This window comes from Pinus tabuliformis, chromosome Q, assembly GCF_031772625.1.
Source record: "Pinus tabuliformis cultivar Carrire ecotype Pingquan chromosome Q, CPIR1, whole genome shotgun sequence".
Taxonomy (NCBI): domain Eukaryota; kingdom Viridiplantae; phylum Streptophyta; class Pinopsida; order Pinales; family Pinaceae; genus Pinus; species Pinus tabuliformis.
Window position 1 is genome coordinate 574,329,956 of NC_142296.1, and position 13,169 is coordinate 574,343,124.

Below are 13,169 nucleotides of genomic sequence, written 5' to 3' on the forward strand. Positions count from 1 at the left end.
TGGGGATGCATTTTAGGAATGTGTGCCTTAATGTATAGGTTATCAAGATGTATTCCTAATTCTTTAGCTTAATTTTACATATACATGTGAAAGGCTTCTGATTCAAGTTCTTTGAACAGTAAGAGAGTTTTGAGCGAATTCTTGAAATGATTGTTTATTACCGCTAGTATGTGTTTTCATTCATGATGACTGGAATAAAAAATAAAAATTGAATCAGTAATCAATCAAATCATGTTGTGTTGTTTATCATAAAACCACATCACATGTTCTCATACACTTTTTTTCACAAACTCGTTGTAACGAGTTGCAATACACTTAATTTTGTCCACAACTCGTCGTAAAGAATGAAAATATTGGAACTCACCAGAAAACATGGAATCCAATATGACGATTGCCCTTTTAAACAATGCTGAAAACAGTTTTCTGACCTAACATCCCATGGAGGTAGTTCTTTGTTTTATCTTGGTAGTGGCTATTTAAGGGATCCATGCAAATATTTTAAAAAGTATGACTTATTGCTGAATTGTTTCCCTATTGATGAGACTACCTTGATGTTGCCATACCACTTTGTTTTCCTATGGCATAATACACACCATAGTAGAACAAATATATTGGTGATATGCTATCTAGATAAGTGAGGTGTCAAGTTATTGTAAGCCAAAGGGATGTAGTTTGTTGTTTGCTGCATGATTTATGTGGATGGGTACAAGAAATATACTGTTCTGATTGTGGTGTATTTCTATAATCCATATTTCCATATATTCTGTTGGAGACAAACCCTGGTTCTATTTTCCTAATAGTTGGTCTTTTGGTTTTGTAGTATTACTATTATTTTCACAGTATTTTTCTTCTACATTTTGTTGTCTGCATTTTTTAGGGGATGTGGAACAATGTTTGTCATAGTGCTACCATACATGAAAATGTACTCATGCATGCTCAAACTATTGTAGACACATTCTTGAGAGAAATGTAGTCATATGCCTTTCTTTTTCAAGTTGTTTTGCTCACCTAGTTATTGCATTTTTTGAGATATGATTTTAATCAACTAGAATTCTAACTATTGAAAAGTGTGCAACAAGAAATTCTTTTTGAGAATGCAACAAGATGATGGATCTTAGTGGAAAGGAGTCGCCTTCACTAAGTGGGCCCGCAGGCAAATTACGGCGCAAAGTCTATTTTTGGATCACAGCAGGAGTGATCATAGCAGGAGTGATCAAAGTCTATTTTTAGACTGCTAGTCAAAAATAGAAAAGTCAAATATTATTGTCTCATAATAATATTTAGACTATAAACTTTATCTTATCCTCTTGGAGCACTTCAGTTTGAGATATAGATTTGGCACATGCAGCTATCAGAAGGAAATATGCTATCTTTGTGAGTTATTTGAGCTATTGCATGCAAGACATCAGTTAGAACTCATGTGGTTGAGTTCTGTGGAGTTGGATGAGCAGTTAATGGAGTTGTGTTCAGTTTGACTTAGTTAAACTAGTTGTATTTAGTCTAACTAATCAATAGACTAAGTGATGAGTTGTGTGAATTAGTAATTGATTAATTCACTAATTATTAACTCATAATGAAATTGAAGAATACATCAATTAACTCAGTGCATGTACAGTGCAGTGGAGACGGGTGTTAGAGGTTGAGATTGCTATCAATTGTGCATGAGATTGTGCACATGCATGGGATTGAGTTATGCCAATGATCTCTGCGTAGTGTGGGCCAATACCAAGTGAAATATAGCTTGTGCTCACGTGATTTACAGTGTGGGCGATTTTCACAAGGTAAATAGGAGTTTGGATCAGCCATTCTCATTCATTCTCTTGCAGGGTTGTGCAGTGAAGGCAGGCAAGCAGTGGAGGAGATTTGGAGATCAGATTTGAGCTGTATTGTGTGTAACAGGTGGAGATAGTACTGAGTACTTGTGAGTAGTATTGTACTATGTTTGTTACATGTTCTCAATCAATATAATATACAGATAGTTGGGGTTTTTAGCGAGATGCTTTCCCCCAGAAAATACGTGTTGATATGTGTGATTGACGCTTCTATGTGCGCATGTTATTGTTTTTGCTTCTATAAATTGATGATCAACGTAGAGGAGGTTATGTATTATGCATCTATTCCATAATAGTGTATAATCGGGATAATATCTGTGAATATGTATCATATTATTCAAAATTTCTACATGGTATCGAAGCTGGTTGATTTGTAGAAAAAGTTCTACAGGATATCGAAGCGAGGATTGATCATCGGATCTATTATTCAGAAAGTGTTTACATCTTATTTCTTCAGGAAGAGTCTGTAATCAGGCCAGGTAGCCTCTGGTTTCATCCTTCTTTTGGAAGGTGAGATATCCGGTGAATGCCCATATAGTCGATCTCTGTACAAGAAATACTTTGTTCTCACGAATTTTAGATCAGAAGCGGTTGAGTTTTGAGCTAGTGGAATGGCACTCAAGGATAAACTCATAAACATCAAAGCTGAGAATGGAGGCAGTATGCCCCAGTATCTCACGAAGTTCACCCAATGCCAGGATGAGCTGGGAAGTGTGGGGGTAACTGTTGAGGATGAGGATATGGTGAGTCTAGCACTCCTTGGCCTTCCTAAGAGTTGGCATAGCTACCAGGACTCGGTGAATGGAAGGGAGAAATTGCTAGGATGGTGTTAGCCTCCTGCTACAGCAGGTATTCATCTTTCATGATTGACATTTTTACATGCCAAATATGTCATACTTTGCAAGCTGCAGTGTTCCATATTTACAGAAGAAGCAATAAAAGTGTGCTGGTCCAAATGCCACTGCTGTATTCCATTTTTAATGAGTTTTTCAGTTAAGGGAAGGCCAAATAGCTAAATCCTGGCCTCCCTAGGTTTCAATTTCCTGTTTTAGAATATAGAGAATGATATTTGTCCAAACAGTTCAATCTTGGCAGACTTGTAGATAGGTAGGGAATCGAAGGGACCCAACTGTTTAATCTGGGCCCTGGCAGAAATAAGTGTAGATTTAGATAGGAAATGTTCAAAAGAAAATTGTAAATCTGGGTTTGCAAACCCAAGTGCACCCGATTAAAAAGAAGAAAAAATGTTAGAAAAATAGGCTGGGTAGGTAGCTGTGTGGTTGCAGAATTATAAATTGTGATCAATTTTGTGGTACAAAGTGTTTTATCTTTTCAGATAACAGTGCAGGAAGTTTTCATGCAAAGGAGCTCAAAGGCAGATATAACTAACTCTCCCTTCTTCTAAAAAGGTCACGTATTAACTCCCCAAAGAGGTCAAGATCTGCTTGAGCCTCTTAGTCTCATCATACTCCAAATCAGTTACCTTGGTGAAGATCTGCTTCACTCAAGGATCTCAGTTCTTTACAAGTTCTTTTCCCCAAATATAGCCTAAGGTCCCTGACCTTGGCACCTGCTTATCACCTTCATATTAACTACTAACATTATTATATAACTCCCTATCAGTTTTCCCATCCCCCTATTAAACTATGTATATAAAACCTCCCCTATGGAAATATTCCCTCCCTGGCAATATAGCCATATTTTTATAAGTCCGGGAAAAAATGGTCCATCTGGGGCTGTTTTTAGCCCATCCGAGTCATAGCAGGGATTAATCTGACACCTGGCCAGATTAATAACCTCCCCCCTAGCCCAAAAACCCCCAAAAAATCCTCTAAAACCATGTTTTACCCCTTTTTCCCTAAGTCCTAAATGTAAATATCATACTCCGCGCGCAAATAACCCCCTTTTCCGCCCCTAACCCAAAGTTTTTCGCATAAAACATCAACCCCGCCGCTTATTAAACCTATAACCCACTTTTCCCTAAGTCATAACCCACCCGCGCGCATATTAAAAATGGTATATTCTTCGCATATTTCTCGTCTTTTATCCCACCATCGCCTCGCGCCTATCGCCAACCATTGGATCTCCCGCCCCACAGATCAACGGTGGGCGGGCCGCCCCATCCCCGAACCACCCGAGCTTTAGCGTACGGGAGATTGGCGGTATTGCCGCCGTACTCCTACCACACGCCAGCTCCTGGGCTGTGGCGGAGGCCCCCCTCACGAAACCGCTCTCCCCCAAAGGTGGTACGCCACTATACCGCTTACCGCCTCCTTCCCGGTGATGTCACCACATACGTCACCCCCTGCACAGTCACTGCTTACATCACCCCCTGCACAGTCACTGCTTACGTCACCCCTTGAACAGTCACTGCTTACGTCACCCCCTCTGCCCAGTCACATGTCTAGTCATCTGCCTGCGTGGCCCCTTTCCACGTGTCATGCCACGTCACCATCCGTACATGATGACGTCATCCCACCACGTCATCATGCTGACGTCATCGCTAACGTCACCCGCCGTACAATGTCACGTCATGCTGACGTCATCAACACTTTTTTGGCGCGAAGGGAAAAAATCGCACTTCGGAGCCCCGAAATCAGATTCTAAGGCAGTTTTTGATCTCATCGCTAGATTTTTTGGGCCTGAATGGGGAATCTTTAGGGAATCTTTTCATTCTGCGGCCCCCAGCAAGCCCGAAAGGTGCCGAATGACCCATTTTTCTTCGCGAAGCTTGCCGGAAAGAGCAGAAAACAGTTTTGAAAGAAACAGAGGCCGAACAGCGGCCATTAATTTGTGAAAAAGACCCATAGCACGCCAGAAAAGCATCAAGTTATTGCCAAAGAGTATCAGAGGAAGGAGGGGAGCCAAAGAGTATCAGCCGAAGATTTTTTAAGGGCTCGAAGCACCTGAACATTGATGAGCCCCCCAAAAAGTCAAAAACAAGAAGAGTAAGCCCGTCCTAGCTCTCAAAATCACAGTCAGAAGCATTCAATGCCGCCAAAACAGCAAGGGTGCAAAGACCAATGCACAATTATGAGATATGAACAGCACACAGCCACCAGGATAGACATTAACTCATCTTGTTACAGCTGCCCCCAGCATAGCTCAAAGATATTTTCTGGCATTTATTTCTGGATAAGATTAGGTTAAAGCAATCATTTTTCTGTCCCACTTGTTAGGTCGGCTGCAATAGATAAATTTTGGATAAATCTTCCCTATATAGACCACCCTCTGTATTATTTTAAGGGTCGGTTGGTTGATAGTCTTCAGTGGAGACTCGCACTGTATACCTGATATGTTTTCTGTAATCAAAGACTGCTGAAAGGCTTGGAGGAAAGACTGTCTTCTCTGTGTCTAATGGTTTTGAAGAAGTGAATTTGGAATTCTTGTGCTGCAACATGACTCAATAAGTTTTCCTACCTCTGTTTTTCCATTGATATACCGTCTAAAATAGTAGAAAGAAAGAATAGTCTAGAATTGGTTTAAACGCCCTCTATGCTCATTTTCTGCTATTTCTTTATGTTTTCATCTGGGTTAGTAATGAATATGAATTCCATATGGATCATGTTTCCCCTAATCCCTTCATCTTTGACAGTTGTTTAGGAATTCTTAATTGCTCCTAGACAGAGCTCATTCACCTTCCCCCTTTTAAGCCGAGTGAGAGATTCTTTATTGCCTCTCATTCCTTATCCCTCATTCCATCCTTTAAAGCCTTAAGTGTTGTTTCATGAGCAGCTACCTTGCTCCTTATTTCTCTTGGGACCAAGAAAACGCACCAGCAGTCACACTCCTTGACTCCATGCCCAATGGTTTGAAACTTACCAGACTATGTTTTGCCTCTCTACTTGAGACATCTTCCTTCCCACCAAAAACAAAACAAAAACCCCTGAACTCAATAACTAGCCTAAAATCATTTTAAACAAAGCTAAACCTAAAAGAGAGAGCCCTCTCTGATTGTAGGTTGGTTAGAACCTGCAGTCCAAAGTTGGTCTGTGGTTACCTCGGCCGTATCCTTTTCCGAAGCTTAAGGACAACCTGAGTGATAACATAATGGCGACTCCACTGGGGATCTTCCTCAGATAGTTTCACAAAGAAAGTTGGAAAGCTCCACTGGGAAGACCCAAACCTTCACAACCTTTTTTCAAGTCTAGCTCTAATCTTTGATGGTGGACAGAGATCAGGCACTCAAAGTTAGTGTATCCACCTAGCGACTCCACATCATCCTCATAATAAAGACTCCACTGGAGAAATGAACCCAAAAGAAATTTATGAGAAGATAAGGCTTTTGACCTGGATTATTATCCAAGAGGTCATGTTCTTTCTCCTCCATAAAATTTTGCTATACATATTGTTTGAACTTGACTTTTATGTTTTTCCCGTAGAAAATGTTGAAGAAAGCCCTCCTTGCACACCCGAACAACATCCTTTAAATGCTGCTAATGCTCACCTTATAGTCAAGGGGGACACTACTGTCGAAGCAAATCATCCTATCCCTGTCCATACCAAACCTAGTCATTCAGTCCCTGTACACAATCCCGTGCCTCGTAAAGTTCCTGATAGATATAAACCACTCATTCTGCCTCCCATGCTTAATCCTTTGCCCAAAAATCATCCCATGTATCTCCCAAGATTTGATGGAGAGAGTGGAGTAACTGCTCAAAAGCATATTCAAGCTTTTGAAGATTATTTGAAAATTTTTGAAGTGGAGGATGAGGATGTTAGTGTTAGGCTGTTTGCCCTTTCTTTGCAAAGTGAAGTTAGGACTTGGTTTAAAGCATTGCCTGAGGCAAGCATCTCAAATCTCCAGCAATTATTCAAACTCTTCCTTGATAGATGGATGATCAAAGTCAATTTCCTCGTGCTCATAGAAGAATATAATCAGTTAAAAAGGATTCCAAATGAATCTGTTCAGCAATTTTCTGACCGATTCAATCAAGTTTATCATTCAATACCATTAAATATAAGACCTCCCCCTGATTTGGCTCTATTACATTATCCAGCAGCATTTGATCCAGAAATAGAATTTCATCTGAGAGAAAGGAGCCCCTCTACTATGCAACAGATGCAGAACATGGCAGTAGATGTAGAGGCTAATATGAAAGTTAGGAAGGGGAAGTTAAAAGCAAAAAAAGGGGATGAACTCGATATCTTTGTAAAGAAAGCAGAGGAATTAAAGCAGATGTGCACAATAGAAGTTGAATGTCTAGAGCACCAGAACAGATCTGTTTTGCAAAAGGAGAGTAATGATATTCATGAACAAACCTGCCACAAAATAGATGACCTATTCATACCGCCACACATGATGGAGCAGTCTCCTGATATAGTATATGAATATAATAGCTTCTCTTATTTCAACTGTCTGCCCAAATATGATCAGTATGATGATGACTATGAGCCTAACGACCAAATCAGCCTTACAGAGGAGTCAGACATTATTTTGGCAGAAATCTCAGTTCAGGTTCAGCTGCCTGAACCCAATGATCAGCATGCCCATTTCAGCTATGAAGAGAAGGAGGAAAAGGCAGAAAATTTTAAATTCAGTGAAGGAACTTTACCATTTTGTTTCAAGTCTTTTCAGTTTATTAGGGAAAATTATCATGCTATTAATAATCAAATGTCACCATGTTCTGTTACAGATCAGCTAGAGGAAAGTCCAGGCCCTGCTCCTAAAGCATCAACACTAGATTTGCAGCCCCAAAGTACCAGTGAATGTCAGATTGAGGAAGACTCAGAAGTGGCAGCATGTGACCAGATAATCCAACTGGATTCCCTGCCATTGGGTTTGCAGCCATCTCAGATATTTGAAGAAGAAAAGGAACAGTCAGCACAAGTCTGTCAGGTGCCATCTGAGCCAGCTTTCAAAAAATTATAGGTACCATCCCATGTTTTGCAGAATTCATCTGATGGTAAACTGCGTGATGAGGTAAAACACTGCTCTTCTCCGCAAGCAGGATGCGAACCATGGTATCAAGTGGTTGTTGATCCCCCAATTCTAAAGCATGATAGCTATCCCAAACTTTTGTACATTTCTTTAGTTCAGTCCAGCAATAATGTATATATGCTACAGGACCCTTTTGTAGAGTTTCTTATTTCAGCAAAGAAGGTCAGCAGTTACCTGATCTTCTCAAGGATTAACAAAGCCACATCAGATTGCAAGATCTCCATTTCAAGTAACAGCAAACACGAGCAGCAGAAGCCATTCATGTTCATAATGCTTAAGTGGCTGCATTGGTTGTTTCATTACACCTAACAGCAAAGGAAATGCTGGTTAGGGTAGGTAGGTAGGATTAATAAGGCAGCCGGCCAAGAAAATTTTGCAGAATACAGCAGCAATTGAATACAAGGCAGTCTGACCTGATGTTCTTGGCTGTTCACAAGGAAAAGCCATCCCCAAGTGGAGCCACTGTTAGCCTCCTGCTGCAGCAGGTATTCATCTTTCATGATTGACATTTTTACATGCCAAATATGTCATACTTTGCAAGCTGCAGTGTTCCATATTTCCACAAGAAGCAATGAAAGTGTGCTGGTCCAAATGCCACTGCTGTATTCCATTTTTGATGAGTTTTTTAATTAAGGGAAGGCCAAACAAGTAAATCCTGGCCTCCCTAGGTTTCAATTTCCTGTTTTAGAATATAGAGAATGATATCTGTCCAAACAGTTCAATCTTGGCAGATTTGTAGATAGGTAGAGAATCGAAGGGACCCAACTGTTTAATCTGGGCCCTGGCAGAAATAAGTGTAGATTTAGATAGGAAATGTTCAAAAGAAAATTGTAAATCTGGGTTTGCAAGCCTAAGTGCACCCGATTAAAAAGAAGAAAAAATGTTAGAAAAATAGGCTGGGTAGGTAGTTGTGTGGTTGCAGAATTATAAATTGTGATCAATTTTGTGGTACAAAGGGTTTTATCTTTTCAGATCACAGTGCAGGCAGTTTTCATGCAAATGAGCTCAAAGGCAGATATAACTAACTCCCCCTTCTTCTAAAAAGGTCACATATTAACTCCCCAAAGAGGTCAAGATCTGCTTGAGCCTCTTAGTCTCATCATACTCCATATCAGTTACCTTGGTGAAGATCTGCTTCACTCAAGGATCTCAGTTCTTTACAAGTTCTTTTCCCCAAATATAACCTAAGGTCCCTGACCTTAGTGCCTGCTTATCACCTTCATATTAAGTACTAACAGTATTATATAACTCCCTATCAGTTTTCCCATCCCCCTATTAAACTATGTATATAAAAGCTCCCCTATGTAAATATTCCCTCCCTGGAAATATAGCCATATTTTTATAAGTCCGGTAAAAAATGGTCCATCTGGGGCTGTTTTCAGCCCATCCGAGTCATAGCATGGATTAATCTGATACCTGACCAGATTAATAACCTACCCCCTAGCCCAAAAACCCCCAAAAAATCCTCTAAAACCATGTTTTACCCCTTTTTCCCTAAGTCCTAAATGTAAATATCATACTTCGCGCGCAAATAACCCCCTTTTCCACCCCTAACCCAAAGTTTTTCGCATAAAACATCAACCTCGCCGCTTATTAAACCTATCACCCACTTTTCCCTAAGTCATAACCCACCCGCGCGCATATTAAAAAAGGTATATTCTTCGCATATTCCCCGTCTTTTATCACGCCATCGCCTCGCGCGTATCGCCAACCGTTGGATCTCCCGCCCCACAGATCAACGGTGGGTGGGCCGCCCCATCCCCGAACCGCCCGAGCTTTAGCGTCCGGGAGATGGAAGGTATTGCCGCCGTACTCCCGCCACGCGTCAGCTCCTGGGCTCTGGCGGAGGCCCCCCTCACGAAACCGCTCTCCCCCAAAGGTGGTACACCACAATACCACTTACCGCCTCCTGCCTGGTGACGTCACCGCATACGGCACCCCCTGCACAGTCACTGCTTACGTCACCCCTTGCACAGTCACTGCTTACGTCACCCCTTTGCCCAGTCACATGTCCAGTAATCTGCCTGCGTGTCCCCTTGCCACGTCACCATCTGTACATGATGACGTCATCAAATCACGTCATCATGCTGACGTCACTCGCCGTACAACGTCACGTCATGCTGACGTCATTAACACTTTTTTTGCGTGAAGGGCAAAAATCGCAGTTCGGAGCCCCGGAATCAGATTCTGAGGCAGTTTTTGATCGCTCAACGCTAGATTTTTTGGACCTGAATGGGGAATCTTCAGGGAATCTTTTCATTCTGTGGCCCCCAGCAAGCCCGAAAGGCGCCGAATGACCCATTTTTCTTCGCGAAGCTTGCCGGAAGGAGAATAAAACAGTTTTGAAAGAAACAGAGGCCGAACAACAGCCATTAATTTTTGAAAAAGACCCACAGCACGCCAGAACAGCATCAAGTTATTGCCAAAGAGTATCAAAGGAAGGAGGGGAGCCAAAGAGTATCAGCCGAAGATTTTTTAAGGGCTTGAAGCACCTGAACATTGATGAACCCCCCAGAAAGTCAAAAACAAGAAGAGTAAGCCCGTCCTAGCTCTCAAATCACAGTCAGAAGCATTCAATGCCGCCGAACAGCAAGGGTGCAAAGACCAATGCACAATTATGAGAGATGAACAACACACAGCCACCAGGACAGACATTAACTCATCTTGTTACAGCTGCCCCCAGCATAGCTCAAAGATATTTTCTGGCATTTATTTCTGGATAAGATTAGGTTAAAGCAATCAGTTTTCTGTCAGACCTGTTAGGTCGGCTGCAATAGATAAATTTTGGATAAATCTTCCCTATATAGACCACCCTCTGTATTATTTTAAGGGTCGGTTGGTTGATAGTCGTCAGTGGACACTCACAATGTATACCTGATATGTTTTCTGTAATCAAATACTGTTGGAAGGCTTGGAGGAAAAACTGTGTGCTCTGTGTCTAATGTTTTTGAAGAAGTGAATTTGGAATTCTTGTGCTGCAACATGACTCAATAAGTTTTCCTACCTCTGTTTTTCCATTGATATACCGTCTAAAATAGTAGAAAGAAAGAATAGTCTAGAATTGGTTTAAACGCCCTCTATGCTCATTTTCTACTATTTCTTTATGTTTTCATCTGGGTTAGTAATGAATACGAATTCCATATGGCTCATGTTACCCCTAATCCCTTCATCTTTGACAGTTGTTTAGGAATTCTTAATTGCTCCTAGACAGAGCTCATTCACCTTCCCCCTTTTAAGCCGAGTGAGAGATTCTTTATTGCCTCTCATTCCTTATCCCTCATTCCATCCTTTAAAGCTTTAAGTGTTGTTTCATGAGTAGCTACCTTGCTCCTTATTTCTCTTGTGACCAAGAAAATGCACCAGCAGTCCCACTCCTTGACTCCACGCCCAATGGTTTGAAACTTACCAAACTATGTTTTGCCTCTCTACTTGAGACATCTTCCTTCCCACCAAAAACAAAACAAAAACCCCTGAACTCAATAACTAGCCTAAAATCATTTTAAACAAAGCTAAACCTAAAAGAGAGAGCCCTCTTTTATTGTAGGTTGGCTAGAACCTACAGTCCAAAGTTGGTATGTGGTTACCTCGGTCGTATCCTTTTCCGAAGCTTAAGGACAACCTGAGTGATAACATAATCCCGACTCCACTGGGGATCTTCCTCAGATAGTTTCACAAAGAAAGTTGGAAATCTCCACTGGGAAGACCCAAACCTTCACAACCTTTTTTCAAGTCTAGCTCTGATCTTTGATGGTGGACAGAGATCAGGCACTCAAAGTTAGTGTATCCACCTGGCGACTCCACATCATCCTCATAATAAAGACTCCACTGGAGCAATGAACCCAAAAGAAATTTATGAGCAGATCAGGCTTTTGACCTGGATTATTATCCAAGAGTTCATGTTCTTTCTCCTCCATAAAATTTTGTTGTACATATTGTTTGAACTTGACTTTTATGTTTTTCCCGTAGAAAATGTTGAAAAAAACCCTCCTTGCACACACGAACAACATCCTTTAAATGCTGCTAATGCTCACATTATAGTCAAGGGTGACACTACTGTCGAAGAAAATCATCCTATCCCTGTCCATACCAAACCTAGACATTCAGTCCCTGTACACAATCCCGTGCCTCGTAAAGTTCCTGATAGATATAAACCACTCATTCTGCCTCCCGTGCTTAATCCTTTGCCCAAAAATCATCCCATGTATCTCCCAAGATTTGATGGAGAGAGTGGAGTTACTGCTCAAAAGCATATTCAGGCTTTTGAAGATTATTTGAACATTTTTGAAGTGGAGGATGAGGATGTTAGTGTTAGGCTGTTTGCCCTTTCTTTGCAAAGTGAAGTTAGGACTTGGTTTAAAGCATTGCCTGAGGCAAGCATCTCAAATCTCCAGCAGTTATTCAAACTCTTCCTTGATAGATGGATGATCAAAGTCAATTTCCTCGTGCTCATAGAAGAATATAATCAGTTAAAAAGGATTCCAAATGAATCTGTTCAACAATTTTCTGACCGATTCAATCAAGTTTATCATTCAATACCATTAAATATAAGACCTCCCCCTGATTTGGCCCTATTACATTATCCAGCAGCATTTGATCCAGAAATAGAATTTCATCTGAGAGAAAGGAGCCCCTCTACTATGCAACAGATGCAGAACATGGCAGTAGATGTAGAGGCTAATCTGAAAGTTAGGAAGGGGAAGTTAAAAGCAGAAAAAGGGGATGAACTCGATATCTTTGTAAAGAAAGCAGAGGAATTAAAGCAGATGTGCACAATAGAAGTTGAATGTCTAGAGCACCAGAATAGATCTGTTTTGCAAAAGGAGAGTAATGATATTCATGAACAAACCTGCCACAAAACAAATGACATATTCATACCGCCACACATGATGGAGCAATCTCCTGATATAATATATGAATATAATAGCTTCTCTTCTTTCAACTGTATGCCCAAATATGATCAGTATGATGATGACTGTGAGCCTAACGACCAAATCAGCCTTACAAAGGAGTCAGACATTATTTTGGCAGAAAGCTCAGTTCAGGTTCAGCTGCCTGAACCCAATGATCAGCATGCCCATTTCAGCTATGAAGAGAAGGAGGAAAAAGCAGAAAATTTTAAATGCAGTGAAGGAACTTTACCATTTTGTTTCAAGTCTTTTCAGTTTATTAGGCAAAATTATCATGTTATTAATAATCAAATGTCATCATGTTCTGTTACAGATCAGCTAGAGGAAAGTCCAGGCCCTGCTCCTAAAGCATCAACACTAGATTTGCAGCCCCAAAGTGCCAGTGAATGTCAGATTGAGGAAGACTCAGAAGTGGCAGCATGTGACCAGATAATCCAACTGGATTCCCTGCCATTGGGTTTGCAGCCATCTCAGATATTTGAAGAAGAA